This window comes from Neolamprologus multifasciatus, chromosome 8, assembly GCF_963576455.1.
Source record: "Neolamprologus multifasciatus chromosome 8, fNeoMul1.2, whole genome shotgun sequence".
NCBI lineage: Eukaryota > Metazoa > Chordata > Actinopteri > Cichliformes > Cichlidae > Neolamprologus > Neolamprologus multifasciatus.
The window spans coordinates 1,510,422-1,524,554 of NC_140446.1; the positions used below are offsets into that span (position 1 = coordinate 1,510,422).

The 14,133-nt window shown below is 44.5% G+C and overlaps 1 long non-coding RNA gene across 2 annotated transcripts in view; it reads left to right on the forward strand.

The window, feature by feature from the left end:
- The first annotated feature begins 473 nt into the window (after nucleotides 1–473).
- LOC146512084 (uncharacterized) overlaps nucleotides 474–14,133 on the forward strand; it is a 31,048-nt gene continuing 17,388 nt past the window's right edge. Inside the window, exons 1-2 of one of the 2 annotated variants that reach the window (XR_014875731.1) lie at nucleotides 474–1,813; nucleotides 7,162–7,317. This is a non-coding gene — a long non-coding RNA (uncharacterized LOC146512084). Of the gene's footprint in view, nucleotides 1,814–2,232; nucleotides 3,187–7,161; nucleotides 7,318–14,133 lie in introns of those variants that run through there. The other variant, XR_014875730.1, reaches the window with a different exon arrangement.

Consider the following 14,133-nt stretch of genomic DNA (forward strand, 5'->3'; position numbering starts at 1 on the left):
CGGAGCGAGCGGCTCTCCTGCATGACAAATGGGCTCCATCAGCTCGTCGGTGCAGGAGGGGAAACCCCCTGCAGGCTGCCCTAATGCCCAGTCAGCACTGCTCACCATGATGAATTCCACTTCCTGGATAGAGGAAGGAGCTCCAGTCCACACACACACCTTCAGATGTAAGTTGGAGGAACCAATTAATTTGGAGATGCTGTGATGTTAGCGTGAAGTCTGATCTCTTGTCCCGAGTTGTACGATTTATTTTATTCTGATAGAAGAAAAGTTGTTCAGTTTGAGGTTTGAATGAAGTTCAGCAGGTCGTGTGAAACATCTTCCCGGGTAAAGGCTGACATCATGCTGTGCAGCAGGTCGTGTTTGCAGCAGACAGGAAGTGCACCATCAGTTTGACATCAAACTGTTGCAGAGGAGACGAGCGCACCTCCACCCGACATGTTTGCCCAGTTTGTCTTTGTCTTTCTGAAATCAAACAGAGAACAGTGTAAAAGCCAAACGCCACAGAGAAGCTGTTCGTCTGTGTTTCAGGAATCAGCAGCAGCAGCAGCTGTTTAAACCTCACAGCTACGTATCAGCATCTGTAATCAATGATCAGGATCCCAATCAATACAATCAATGAATTCTGTCTGCTCGGCCTGCAGGACAAGTGTCAGTCAGTAAATCTCATCTCTGCTCATCTCACAGAGTAGAAATCAGCATTGATTTGATAGGTTAAACACTTCAGCACTGCCTCGATGATCTAAGTCCATAATACCACACCAGCACCTGAACCACAGGCAGCATGGATCCAGGACTTTATGCTGTTTGCACCAAATCAAATGTGACTCTCCACGTTTACTCTGAGGACTGAAGAAGCTTCTCGAATGAAGCTTAAAGACGCCCCGTCGCTTTCTTTCCAAGCTCCTTAGACTCCAGTGTCTGAATGTTGCAGCAGAACTCGAGAAACATCGGACCAGGAAACATTTTTGCATCTTCTGTTGTCCAGTGTTGTGAACCTGTGTGAAGTGCAGCATCAGGTTCCTGCTCCCAGCTGACAGGAGTGTGGTCTCTGCTGCTGCACAAACCCGACAGATGGCCGTGTGGGAAAATCCCAGCAGACCAACAGTTTCAGAAACACTCCCGACTTCTGTGACCTTCTTCATTCTGATGCTCAGTTTGAAGACCCTGCAGCTTCCTGTTGACTGAGCTTTGCTCTGTCCTGGTAAGAAGGTGTAATTATTCCTGGTGTTCACATGTTTCCAGGGTTTGTATCAAATCAGACTGACTGAGTGAGTTTGGAGTATTTGTTGGTCAAACATTTGCACTGATGAAGTGAGCGTCAGGATGAATCCTTCGTACTCACTGATGGATTAACCAGAGTCAGTCTGTCCTTTGGAGCGTTTTCCATTAAGATCAATTCTGCTGTGTGGATGCAGTGAGCTGTGAAAGTCATCTTAAACCGAGGCTGCTTAGCTTCTCAAAATCAATGCAGAGTCAAAGGTTTGTTGACGATGTGAGTGCTACAGCCCAGCGTGGCGCCGAGGTCCTTGAATATTTTAAAAAGCTTTTTAAAAGCCATGAAAGTATTTTGATTTCAGCTCCAGGAGTCCTGCGTTAGAAGCTGTCACAAAGGTCAAAAATGTTTCAAGTCTTCTCACGTGTCACCTCCAAATCATGAAGTCTGAGTCCTGATAGAAAGTCAAGTGAAGCTGATGGGACTTTTCTTCTGCTCGCAGCTCCTGGAGGCATCGCTTCCTCACCGAGACCACGCAGCATCTGTCATCTGTCGCAGCTTCCATCCACATGCAGCATCTTTTCTTTAACTGCCAAGGTTAGTAACCACCAGCAATGTCAGAGCCCGCCCCCCCCAGCTCAGCTGCAGATATGGATTATTCATGGTGTCGATTTTAAACAGTACTTAAAAAAAAACACTTCTTATCGACGGAGCGTGTGCTTTCTACCCTGAACCTTGTGTGCTGCATGTTTTTATGGTGCAGTGAGTTCTGCACAATCTGACTCTCTAAATATAATCAGTAGCAGTCCCTGCACTGATAGTGTGTTTGAAGAAAATCATATCTAAGTGCAGACTCCCCCAGAACCCAGATTTGATTCTTAATCAGCACTTTCACTGATTTTATTTTTTCCGTTTGAGAAAAATTTAGATTTTCTGGATGTAGATCCAAAAGTTTCATGGCAGGCGTCCACAGTGGAGCTGAGCTGCTCGTTGGCTCTGCTAAACATCTGTGATGGTAGGTTGAGTTTAGTTTTCCACAGCATGTCTTTATCCTGTCTTCCTTCTCTCACCCCAACCAATCACAGCAGATGGCCCCGCCCCTCCCTGAGCCTGGTTCTGCTGGAGGTTTCTTCCTGTTAAAAGGGAGTTTTTCCTTCCCACTGTCTCCAAAGTGCTTGTTCATAGAGGGTCATATGATTGTTGGGTTTTTCTCTGTATGTATTATTGTAGGTCTACTGACTGTTGTTGTGATTTGGTGCTGTGTAAATAAAGTTGAATTGAATAGCACAGGCGCCTGGTGATGGTGTGGGCTGAACACTGACTAAAAGCTGTTGGTCCTCACAAACATTCAGGGACAGCTCATGATGTTTTCTCGTCACATGCTCATTTTCAGTGGCTCTGTGAACAATCACAGATTTAACCGTCTATAAATGTGTCCGTCCGTACATCCATCCTTCCTCTTCCACCATCAGGGTCGCGGGGGCTGGGGCCTATCCCAGCTGCCATAGCTGTGCTCCACACAGAAAGACAGTGATGGATTAGAACCCAGGACCTTCTCACCATCAGGTCACGGTGCTCACCTGCTGCCCTCGACTTACCTGATTCCTGGCAGTTTGTGGGAGTTTTCAGGCTTTGAATCGGTGCACAGTATTCCCATGAGCAGAGCCTGATCTCCTTATCTGAAGACCATGCTATAAAATAAATGTTTTTAACTTTCATGCTGCTTAGGGCTGCCACGATTACGCCGACTATTAAAATCGTCGACGACTGATTTAATAGTCCACGCGTCGTTTGAAGCTTTGTAAGATCACAAAAGACGCAGGAATAAGTAGTAGGATTTAAGAGTGTAATAACGGACTGAAACAGAAGATGGCAGCACTGCATGTACAAGGATGCCAGCTGCCGTTAAACCCGAAGAAGAAGAAATTCATAGCGCAGCCCAGCTCAGTTTCCAACAATGGTGGCAGCTAGTAAGTTTTAATATTACTCTTATTATTCTTTCTGGGTCACAAAATAAACGTTTAACATATTTTCAGGCGAGAATGTAGCTGTGTAAACCTCAAATATCTGCTCAGTTTATCAAGACACCACATATTTTCAAAAGCGCTCCAACGTTTTCGGAGACGTCTGTTAGCCACTAGCTCGATAGCTAGCCGGGGGCTAGGCTAACTAGAGCCGTGAGAACACCGGACTCCGGGAAATCGTTTTCAAACCCACCGCCGTCTTTTGCTACTCAGGTTAAACATGATATATAAGCCACTTAGATAACTTAAAAATGTTATTGTTTGGCTTTTTTTGTGTGTTTTATTTGTTCCTGAGTAAATCTGTTTGGCTGAGATTAAAGTTATAGTTTTTACACAGCTGAATAAACATCAAGCAGACAGCTGATTATCAGAAGTGTGAGATGCTCGAGAATTTACTCCGGTGTCCTGTTATATTTTAGATAGCAAGGAGTTTATTAAACTTCACCGAAACAATCTGCAAACTTCATTAAAATTTAATAAACTATCATCTTGTCTTTATTTTTAGTTAGCACATACCTTAAACACTTAAAGCTGTAAGCTAATGATAGTTATATAAGAGCAGATGCTGCTGGTGCAATAAGCTGTACGTTTTACGTCCAATGGATGATGAGTCGACTAATGCAAAAATAATCTGCGACTAGTCGACTATCAAAATAATCGTTTGTGGCAGCCCTAATGCTGCTGGACTCTGAGGTCTGTCAGACTTCACGCAGTGAACCTCGAAGTGTTGTTGTCATCCACCCCAGCCAAACCCGTCACATGACCGCGTTTGTCCGACGAAAGCTTTTCATTCATTTTTCATACTTTTTTGTTCCATGTGTGTTTGAGGGCTTCGCTCGGCTCTTGCTGCGATTACGCGCCGCTCTGCGTAAGAGCTCTGGTGAAACGTCTGAACACAGTCATGAGCTGTGTCACCAACATGACCCGCGTGCTGCTGAGTGCCTCCCCCAAACTGAAATATTGACGACGCGCACACAGGGAACATTATTCTGCACTTTAAGAAAAGCAGCCTCAGCGAGGGGAAACAGCCCGAGGTCCCGCCCATGAAAAATGGATGCACATTAGCTAATGTGGCTAATATGAATTTAAACATGGCCGGTAGCTGTACAGCCCCCCTGCCCCCCACCCAGGAGGTTTATAGGAACTGTTAATTGGCAACGAAGGTAAAAGAGCTGCTTCTTGCATAATTGCACACTGGCTGTGTTGTTTTTAATCTCCTCAGGCTCTCATTTGTGGGTCAGTTTTTCCAGGACTCCCCTCTCTGTCACAAAGGTGGAGAAGTTGTTTTTTAGTCAACACCTCGACGGCCAGCAGGATTCCTGCCTGCAGGCTTTAAGGGAGAATCCAAACTTGTGTATTTTAGCTTGTGTTTTGAACGCGGTCCTCCATCCTGTCAGCAAGTCTGTGAAGCGACTGCGATGTGAATGTGATGTTGGAGGAGGTGATTAATATTTATTCCCCCCAGGCTCCTGATTAAATTGGAATTGGAGATATCCAATTTTTAATTTTTCAGTGGCGGTTCACAGCGAGGTGAATTTGTTTTACAGCCGCTCTTCTTTGTCTCTGTAGCAGGTCAGGTGTGGAGGAATTTATCGAGCTTGCTTGAGGCGCGGTGAGGTCACGCTGCTGAAATCCAGCTGAAGAATAATTCAGATCCTTTGCTTAAGTAACAAAAAGAGAAAGATGGGGACGAGTTCCTCACTCGCATGAAAGAAAAAAACTGAGGGGAAGAGTTTAACAATCCTCAAAGTTGAAGAGGTGAAGACATTTCATCATCTTCTTCTTCTTTTAGGGGTCTCCACAGAGGATTATCGGCCTCCACCTCCTCCCAGCATCCTCCTCTGTCATAAAATATCAGCAGCAGTAGAATTAAAAAGTCATTATTAAAGGAAGTGCAGTGTAAACAGTTACAGCTGTTAGACAACTGTCAGAACTGAAGAAGCTTCTCGGATGAAACGTCCTTAAGAAACTTAAAGTCCAGTCGCTTTTCTTTCCAAGGACTAGTGCAGAATGAGGTGTTGATGTCTTTTGGAGAGAGTCCTGACCCAGGAGGAGGGGAAAACCCAAACCTGGCAACGCCGGCAAAGTCCTTCCTCAGCAGGAAACATCGCGTTGAAGCCCACGTCTGGCTTAACCTGAATCGTTGTTATTTATTCCTAAATTGCACCAAGTTCAGGAGAACGTGCATGAGCAACTGAACAGTGAGTCCCAGTTTCTTGTGTCTCTGAGTCCTCGAACAAAGAGACGGGACTCTGACCTCTCCCTGATATGTCTGCAGTCCACAGTCATGCTTTGTTTTGTCTGAGTAATCGTTCCAAGCTGAAAACATTCACTTTAGGAAGCTACAAAGCAATAAAGAGACAGCTAAAGATGGGAAATGGAACCATCCATAATGTGTAAAATGATTCCAGTTATGCTTAAATATACAGCATGTTGTTGTGTTGTTACTTATGGAGCCTCAGGTTGTGTTTACCGTCTCCTCACCGAGCAGCAGCTGTTTTCCTGCCCTTGTTGGTTTTGTTGTGAAAAGAGTCCAAAAAAAAGTTTGTAAGCGTCAAAACATTTCACACTCGCGGGACATTTATCTGAGCGGCTGCTCGGCCGTCCACCGGGCGCTCCAGAAGTATTTGATGGCATTTGTCCTGAAGACTGCAGAGGCCGTTAAGCCTTCCCACTGTGGACAGCGCTGTCAGAAAAATAAGACCGAGGCGGTTTAGTCGAGCGCGGAGAAACAGCCAGCGATGCTTTTGTTTCCAGCAAAACAGCAGAAAGACGACAGAAAACAAATGCCGTGGAGGAAGAGCAAAGATCGCGTTGGATCTGTGTAACTGTGCCTGTCGACAAGCGTGTGAGAGGGAAGCGGCACAAAACATCCACGGTGTGCAGATTCAGTGAGAGTGGGACTCTCTGCAGACACAACGAAAACAGCTGCTTTAAGGATAAAGTTCAGTTTAATCTGAAGGTTTTATCATCAGAGCTGGGATCACATCAGAGACCGATCCCTGTTAAACTGGTCTCTGTGGTCCTGACAAGTTCTCATCTTTGTTTATTGTGTAGTATTTATTTCATCGAGCCTTGGGCCTTCCTTTCCTGTCCCGCCCCCCCCCCCCCCCCCCCCCGGATAAATTCAATTCAATTCAATTTTATTTATATAGCGCCAAATCACAACAAAAGTCGCCTCAAGGCGCTTCATAGATACAGAGAAAAACCCAACAATCATATGACCCCCTATGAGCAGCACTTTGGCGACAGTGGGAAGGAAAAACTCCCTTTTAACAGGAAGAAACCTCCAGCAGAACCAGGCTCAGGGAGGGGCTGTTGTGCTCTGGAGGAAGTTTAGCCTGAGCTGGTTGGTGTGCTCCTGATTACGTCTCTGCTATTTATCTGTCAAAAATAACTTAACAAATAAGATATTTGCAAGAATCTGAATAATGGTCTTAAGAAAGTTTTCTTACTTTTTGAATAACATCACTGATTTTTCCTCCTAATTAGTTAATTAAGACAGATTAGCTGCTCTGTGTTTAAAAATGCTAGGTTAATGCTGCCTCTCTCAGCCCAGTGCAGTCTTAAACAAGATTCTTAATCTCAGTGTTTTCACTTCCTGTTTAAATAAAGTTAAAAAAAAAAACAAACAAACAACAAGAACAAAATGTAATTACCAGAAATCTCTGCTTTCATTTTGTGAACTTTTACAGTGCAGCCTTGCAGCTTTAGTCCAACAAATTCTAATAAAAGTATAAAAGTATTAACACAACTACTTTATTGTTGTGGACATAAAATGTGGACAGACACATGTCCCATCATCTGTCTGACCTGGTGGACGCAGTGTTATGGTGTGGGCATGTACGGCTGCCATACTTGCCCATGTATCTTTCCCCTCATCACATCTCCTCTGATCTCCTTTATGTCCTTTATGTCCAGATTCATCCATAAAAAATCTCCAGAAATGCTGTCTGACCTGAGGACACCGGCGGGAGGAGGCGTCCCGTCTTTCTGCACTAATTCATTGGATTTAAAACGAGGAATCTGAGCAGGTTGAAGTGGAGGCAGCGGTGTGGTATCTGCCATACAGGCCCAGTAAGTTCTCAGTGATGATTATTGATGATGTGACTGCTGATAACCGCATCAGGACAAACTGTGTTCAGGACTGCAGTCTGCTCACATTCAGACCAGTACTGCAAAACCGCTCAGAGCCAGAGAAATGGGATATTCTTCAATGTTTTTGTACACATGGCGTTTAATTATTAGTTATTATTAGTTATTATTACTCTTCCACAGCGTGTCTTTGTCCTTTCTCACCTCCAACAGTCGTTTCTTCCTGTTAAAAGGGAGTTTTTCCTTCCCACTGTCACCAAAGTGCTGCTCATAGGGGGTCATGTGATGCTTGAGCTTTTCCTTGTATTATTGTGGGGTTTTAACTTATAATAAAAACACATTGACTGTTGTTGTGATTTGGGGCTATATAAATCAAATTGAATTGAATTCAGTGGTCAGTCACCTGATCTCGACCCAGAAGCAGATTTTCAGTTATTGAAGATGAAACGTAAACACAGAGACCCACAACAAGCAGCTGAAGGTGTCTGCAGACCCAGATCTCAGAAGAAACACCTCATTTGGTGATGTCCATGAGGTGATGTCCATAACCCACTCCACCCACACTGGAGCCCGTTGCTGTGGTAGTTCTTTCTGCAGACATTGGGAATGGACACATTTCCAATTCAGCAACACTGGGAATGCCTGAGCCCAGTGTGCTGCCCAGCCATTAGAGTAGCTGCTGTGTGAGAGACACCTTCAGTTTGGTTTCTTGCACTAAACAACACAACATGCAGCATTTCTTCACTCATGCACTCACACCACTGATCATACTGCACACAGCGTGCTCACTTTAAGTTCTTTCTTTTCTCTAAAAATGGCTTTAAATCCTCAACAGTTGCTGAAGTCAGCACTTCACGGACATCCTGATAGTTTGATTTAAAATCCGCTGTAGTGATGTGACAGACACAGAGCTACAAAAATCATCACGTCCAAATACTTTTAGGTTTTTTCCTACTTTTCATTTGTGTTTTCATTTCAAATCCATGTTGAGAGATTGTGTCATTAAAACTGTGCGAGTCCTGGTTCGTCATTAAGAATGAAAACCTGTTGGTTTATTCACCGCGCCTGACCAGCTAAAAATATCAGGCCGCTGTCCTCGACTGTCGAGGGAGGCGGTTGATAATTTAAGCGGTGGTGAGCTGAACGTTCGGGCGGTAAAGTGCTTCGATACTGTAGAAATTCATATTTTATTTGTAGACGAGCTGCGGCGAGCAGTTATTTTTATCCCTGATTAATGATGTGATCTGTGAAAATTAGCAGGGAAGTTTTCCTTCAAGTGTCCTCACATCCTTACAGCTTCGTCTCAGACACACCTGTGCACTGATCGGTGCACAGGTGTGTCGGCGGCGCAAGTTTAAAAAATGAGAGTCAGAAGCGAAGACGTCTTTTGGAGTTTGGGACGCTGAGGCGTTTGTGCGGATGTTGATATTTCACCTCCAGACTGAAGCCCGAGAGACTCAAACATGAAAGTTTAATGTTTTCCGTCTGAGCGCGTTGTCCGAGCTTCCTCTCCCCGTAGGTTATTGATCACCGTTTCCTTGTTTGTTGCTCGCCCTTCTCTGCTCTCCTGCGACAGCCCGAGTGTTGGAACAAGAGCTTTCATCACACACGAGCACAGACGGGCCGACGCCCTGCATCCTAATCTGGAGATCAGAGGAAAGCGTTGCCCGCTGGGGGGTCGCCTTTATGTCCAGGTTCAACCGTAAAAAGTCTCCGGTGAGATCGGAAATGCTGTCTGATCTGAGAAACCCCGGAGGGAGGAGTCGTCCTGTCTTTGTCTTTCTTCTGAGTCATTGGACTTAAAATCAGGAATTTGAGCAGGTGGAAGTACCTGCATCACACCGTAACCATGGGATACATCACGTTCATGATGTCACATCACTTTAGTTTAAAAGCAACTTTTTAGGGATCATTTCAGCTGTTACATCATTCAGTATGAAGTGAATCCCAATAATCTAATCAGGAGGAAATGAGGGCACAGGAAAGCTGCTCAGTTACAGCAATGTGCAAAAGTCTTGGATCACCACTCATTTCGTTGTTTTACTAAGAAAACAAGAAACAAATGCAGTCATTTGTTGCAATATGTGAAACATAGATACAAATACATGATATAAGGCACAAAGGTCCAATTCTAACACGCAGCATGAGCTTAATTTCTTCAGGAATACTTCTCCAGACGTCTTTGAGTGCTGGCTCAAGACTTTTGCACGCTGCTGTAAATTATTCAGCGTTGGCCTAACCTTTGCAGTATTTCCAATCTGTACAAAGCAAAACATTGACGGGACAATTGACCAAACTGGACTCGGCCTTTAGGTGCTAATATTGAGTTGTGGATTGAGTTTGTGTTTGTAGCAGATTGCTTTGGGTCAGGTTTAAGTTGTCCAAGCTGAGCTGAAGTGACATGAATATAATACGATCAGGATCAATAACAAAGACTTCAGCTTTGTTCGAGTTCGGTTTAGGAAACTAGACGTCATGCAGGAATGTGAGGAATCGAGATTTGTCTGCGGTGCTTGTGGTGGAAGGCGTGGGTGTGATTAACTAAACCCTGGCAAGTTTGTTAAATTGTACAATCATAATTGTGTAGCAACAGTTAACTGTTGTGTTACGCAGCCATGTGTCAAAGGTTCCTGCACTTCTATCCATGGATTTGGATCCAGCATCAGCTCCTCAAACGTCTCTGCAATAACCAACCCTGAAACTGGCAATAAGGAATGAATTCATCAGTAATTAATTGTGTGGCGATGATTCATGCCAGCCATCTTTCCAGCGTGGATGTTCACGTTGTAAATGCGTGTGCTAATGTGTGACCTAATGACAAACTCGACTGGAGCCAAAGTGTTTAACTGTTGCCATAAATCTGTTCATTGCCCTCCTCGGCTTTCACCCACCTCTCACAGTTTCCGGCAGATTAGCGATAAAGACGCTGCAGGCAGAGGGGCACTCGTGGGTACACGGAAACCTCCCTCAGCATCACAGCGCCACTTCATTAAGAAAATGCCGTTAAGTTCACGAGGTGGCGGAGAGCATCGGGCGTGACAGAGGCACTCCTAAACTTGAAGGAACCATCGAGGGGTCCTAATATTTATGGTTTTCTCCAACAGCGTCTGACTTGTGAGACCTGTGTGTCAGCAGGTGTTCATTTCAGCCACATCACTGCTGCTGGAAAATGGAGAAATCAATAGAAACGCAGAAAGTCTCGAGTCCACAGCTGGCAGGAAATACATAAAGCCTGCAGTGATGTGGAGTAAAGATGTGATTGCATGCATCTGTGGCGTGCACACAAATATGATTGGTCTCACGGTTCAGGCTGGATCAGGTGACCCTGAACATCCCTGAGCTATCCTGCTGTACGCTTAGCTGGAGGATTTCCCATGATGCACTGAGCACTCACCGTGTTTCTACAGCACTGCTGCCTTTGTGTCTGTAGCCTGTTTTTTTGGTGTTTTGTGACTCTTTGTGTTGTTTTTGCCTCTTCAGGCTTGTTTTGTCTCCTTGTGTCTGTTTATGGAGCTTTATGGCAGTTTTTCAAAGTAATCTTTTAAATCTTGTGGTCATCTGATGCTTCTAGCCAACTAGTCTTCCAGTCGGTCAACACCCTCCATCTTTGGGCGACCACTTTCGAATGCAGGTTGATTGCACAGTTTGCCTGATGGGAGGCAACCAGTCTCCAAACAGCTGCTGTCTCGATTGCAATCAGACGGGCAAAAAAAACATTAATGGGCCAGTTCTTATTTGTGTTTTTCTGCTCTCCCCGTGCATTCACGGTGCTTCATACAACTTGCCTCATTCACCCATTCATACAAACACATGCTTTTTATCTTATGCCTAACAAGTGTGCTCACCTGTTCACCTGTTATCACAGTTAATCAGCTATTGTCTCCAACAGGCTGCATGTAATTGCTGTTGTATAGGGCTGCCACGATTAGTCGACTATCAAAATCGTCGACGACTAATTTAATAGTCGACGCGTCGTTTGAAGCTTTGTAAGATCACAAAAGACGCAGGAATAAGTAGTAGGATTTAAGAGTGTAATAACGGACTGAAACAGAAGATGGCAGCACTGCATGTACAAGGATGCCAGCTGCCGTTAAACCCCGAAGAAGAAGAAGCTGTGTCCCAGAATTCATAGCGCAGCCCAGCTCAGTTTCCAACAATGGCGGCAGCTAGTTAGTTTTAATATTACTCTTATTATTCTTTCTGGGTCACAAAATAAACGTTTAACATATTTTCAGGCGAGAATGTAGCTGTGTAAACCTCAAATATCTGCTCAGTTTATCAAGACACCACATATTTTCAAAAGCGCTCCGACGTTTTCAGAGACGTCTGTTAGCCACTAGCTCGATAGTTAGCTGGGGGCTAGGCTAACTAGAGCCGTGAGAACACCGGACTCCCCTAATCGTTTTCAAACCCACCGCTGTCTTTCGCTACTCAGGTTAAACATGATATATAAGTCACTTAGATAACTTAAAATGTTATTGTTTGGCTTTTTTTAGTATTTTATTTGTTCCTGAGTAAATCGGTTTGGCTGAGATTAAAGTTATAGTTTTTACACAGCTGAATAAACTTCAAGCAGACAGCTGATTATCAGAAGTGTGAGATGCTCAAGAATTTACTCCGGTGTCCTGTTATATTTTAGATAGCAAGGAGTTTATTAAACTTCACTGAAACAATCTGCAAATGTCATTAACATTTAATAAACTATCATCTTGTCTTTATTTTTAGTTAGCACATACCTTTAACACTTCAGTTATAGTTATATAAGAGCAGATGCTGCTGGTGCAATAAGCTGTAGTTTTATGTCCAATGGATGATGATCTGATTAGTCGACTAATCGCAAAAATAATCGTTTGTGGCAGCCCTGAAGCACCAGAGTCACTTTGAGAACGCTAACTGAAGGCGAGCGGCGGCCTAGTCTCTGTTTTTAACGTAACGGTGGCGATGATGTTACTCATGCTGTGGTCTCCCATCACTGTGAGGTTACTGCAGTTAGTCTGGGATCACTGTTGATTCTTGAGGTTGTTGATTTTGGTACTTTGGTCATTTTACATCATTTTTGATGGTCGTCTTTTTACAGTCATGTGTTTTGATATTCTAATTATATTTGTCGACAGTCTCAGGTCCGTTTGTGCTGGGATTGTTACTAAAAAAGTAATATATTACACTTGCATTACTTTTCTTAAAAGTAATACGGGAAGTTACTGCTTGAAAACATTACATTACTTTGCATTAATCTGTAACGTGTTACCAGTTAGTATAATATAATCCTGAAGCTCCCACACACCAGCACAGATTCTTATCCTAACGAGTACATGTGATCATCTTTTAGTGTGGAGCATGAACGCTGCTCATCGCTGCTTTTGTGACCTTGCTAGCGTTGCGTTAGCTCGCTGTCTGCGCTGATGCTTGTAAAGAGCAGCTGTTGTGTTAGCAGTTGTACTGCAGTTGTTGTGCGCTGCATGAAGGGGAATCAGCTGAGTGCAGCTTTCTGTCCATTTGACATGGAAACCTTTTGTAGCAGAAGTGAGGACATAATGCATCACATGACTGCATTACTGAAAAATGTAATGTGATTACAGTAGCGTGATCGGGGGAAAGGATGAGCTCTGATAGTCCTTAATGAAGCCAAACACTTTGTGAGGCGTGTTTGCTTTGGGCCTGTTGTTAACCCGCTCTGATTGGTTTGCTGATTTGTGGGAAGCAGCTGCCATTGTGCGTGGAAACCTGCACATACTTGAGACCGTAGCTCTGATTGATGGCAGCTCCTCCACCGCGGTCCTTCCTCTCGAGCGTCCCGTGGTGTTTATTGGCTTCCGTGGATCTTAGAGGAGTCCCGCTGATCGACCCCGACGCTGCAGAGTTTGGATTCAAAGAGGGCGGGAACTAATTAACGAGAGCGAATGGGAGTTTAATCAGCGTCAAAGCGGTGGGGGGTCACGAGAAGTCTGGATAGCAGGAAGGGGAAAAGGGCGCCGCCCGTGCTGTGTTTAATTTGGAGGTGATTGTGCGGGTAATGGTGCGGGCAAATGTGCGGGGAGATTCTCCTCCCGGGCGTTTTGACACTGAGAGGCTTCCCCGCTGAGATTCGGCGTCTCTGAGCACACGGCGACACGAGCGGCCTAATGATCATTTATTGCTGTTTGTATCAGAGTCGACCAAACAACATCTGTGCCCGCGAGCTCGTTTGGAGCTCGTTGTGATGGATGCGTGTTAGACGCCATCTTCACCGCTGGTGTGACATTTCGAGCCTCCTCATCAGTGGAAGGAGAACGAAGGAGCGGCGTGATGCTGAGCATCGTGTCCTGATGATCGTTTGTGTCTGATTTTGTTTTCGTTTTTGTCGTCTTTCTCTTTGTGATTATTTTCCATCTCCCAAAGATCACTTTGTGGGTTGTTGTGGTATTTTTTGCATACTTAACCCTTTAAAGCCGGTTGGAGCGGCACGCTTGGTTTTGTGTAACTACTTTTAAATCCCGGTAGCTCTGCAACCACGTGAGCTAGCCCAATAATTTTTTTTGCATATGAAACCGGAGGAGTTGTACTTACATCTTATGCCATCAGCTTGTCCTCGGTCACAGTTTCCTTCCACATATAGCTTTGCAAAAACTGCATAAAAAGCACTTGCAGCAACAAAAACATAATATTCCAGAAACACGCTTTGCCGATCCGATCAGCTGTTTGTAACACTTCCTACGTCCATCAGTGCGAACTATCGCATGTCCACCATGACCTGCCCGAAACCGGATGTGATGTCATTTTGAGGAAATGTAGTTTTTTTTACCATCAGGGCCTCATGAG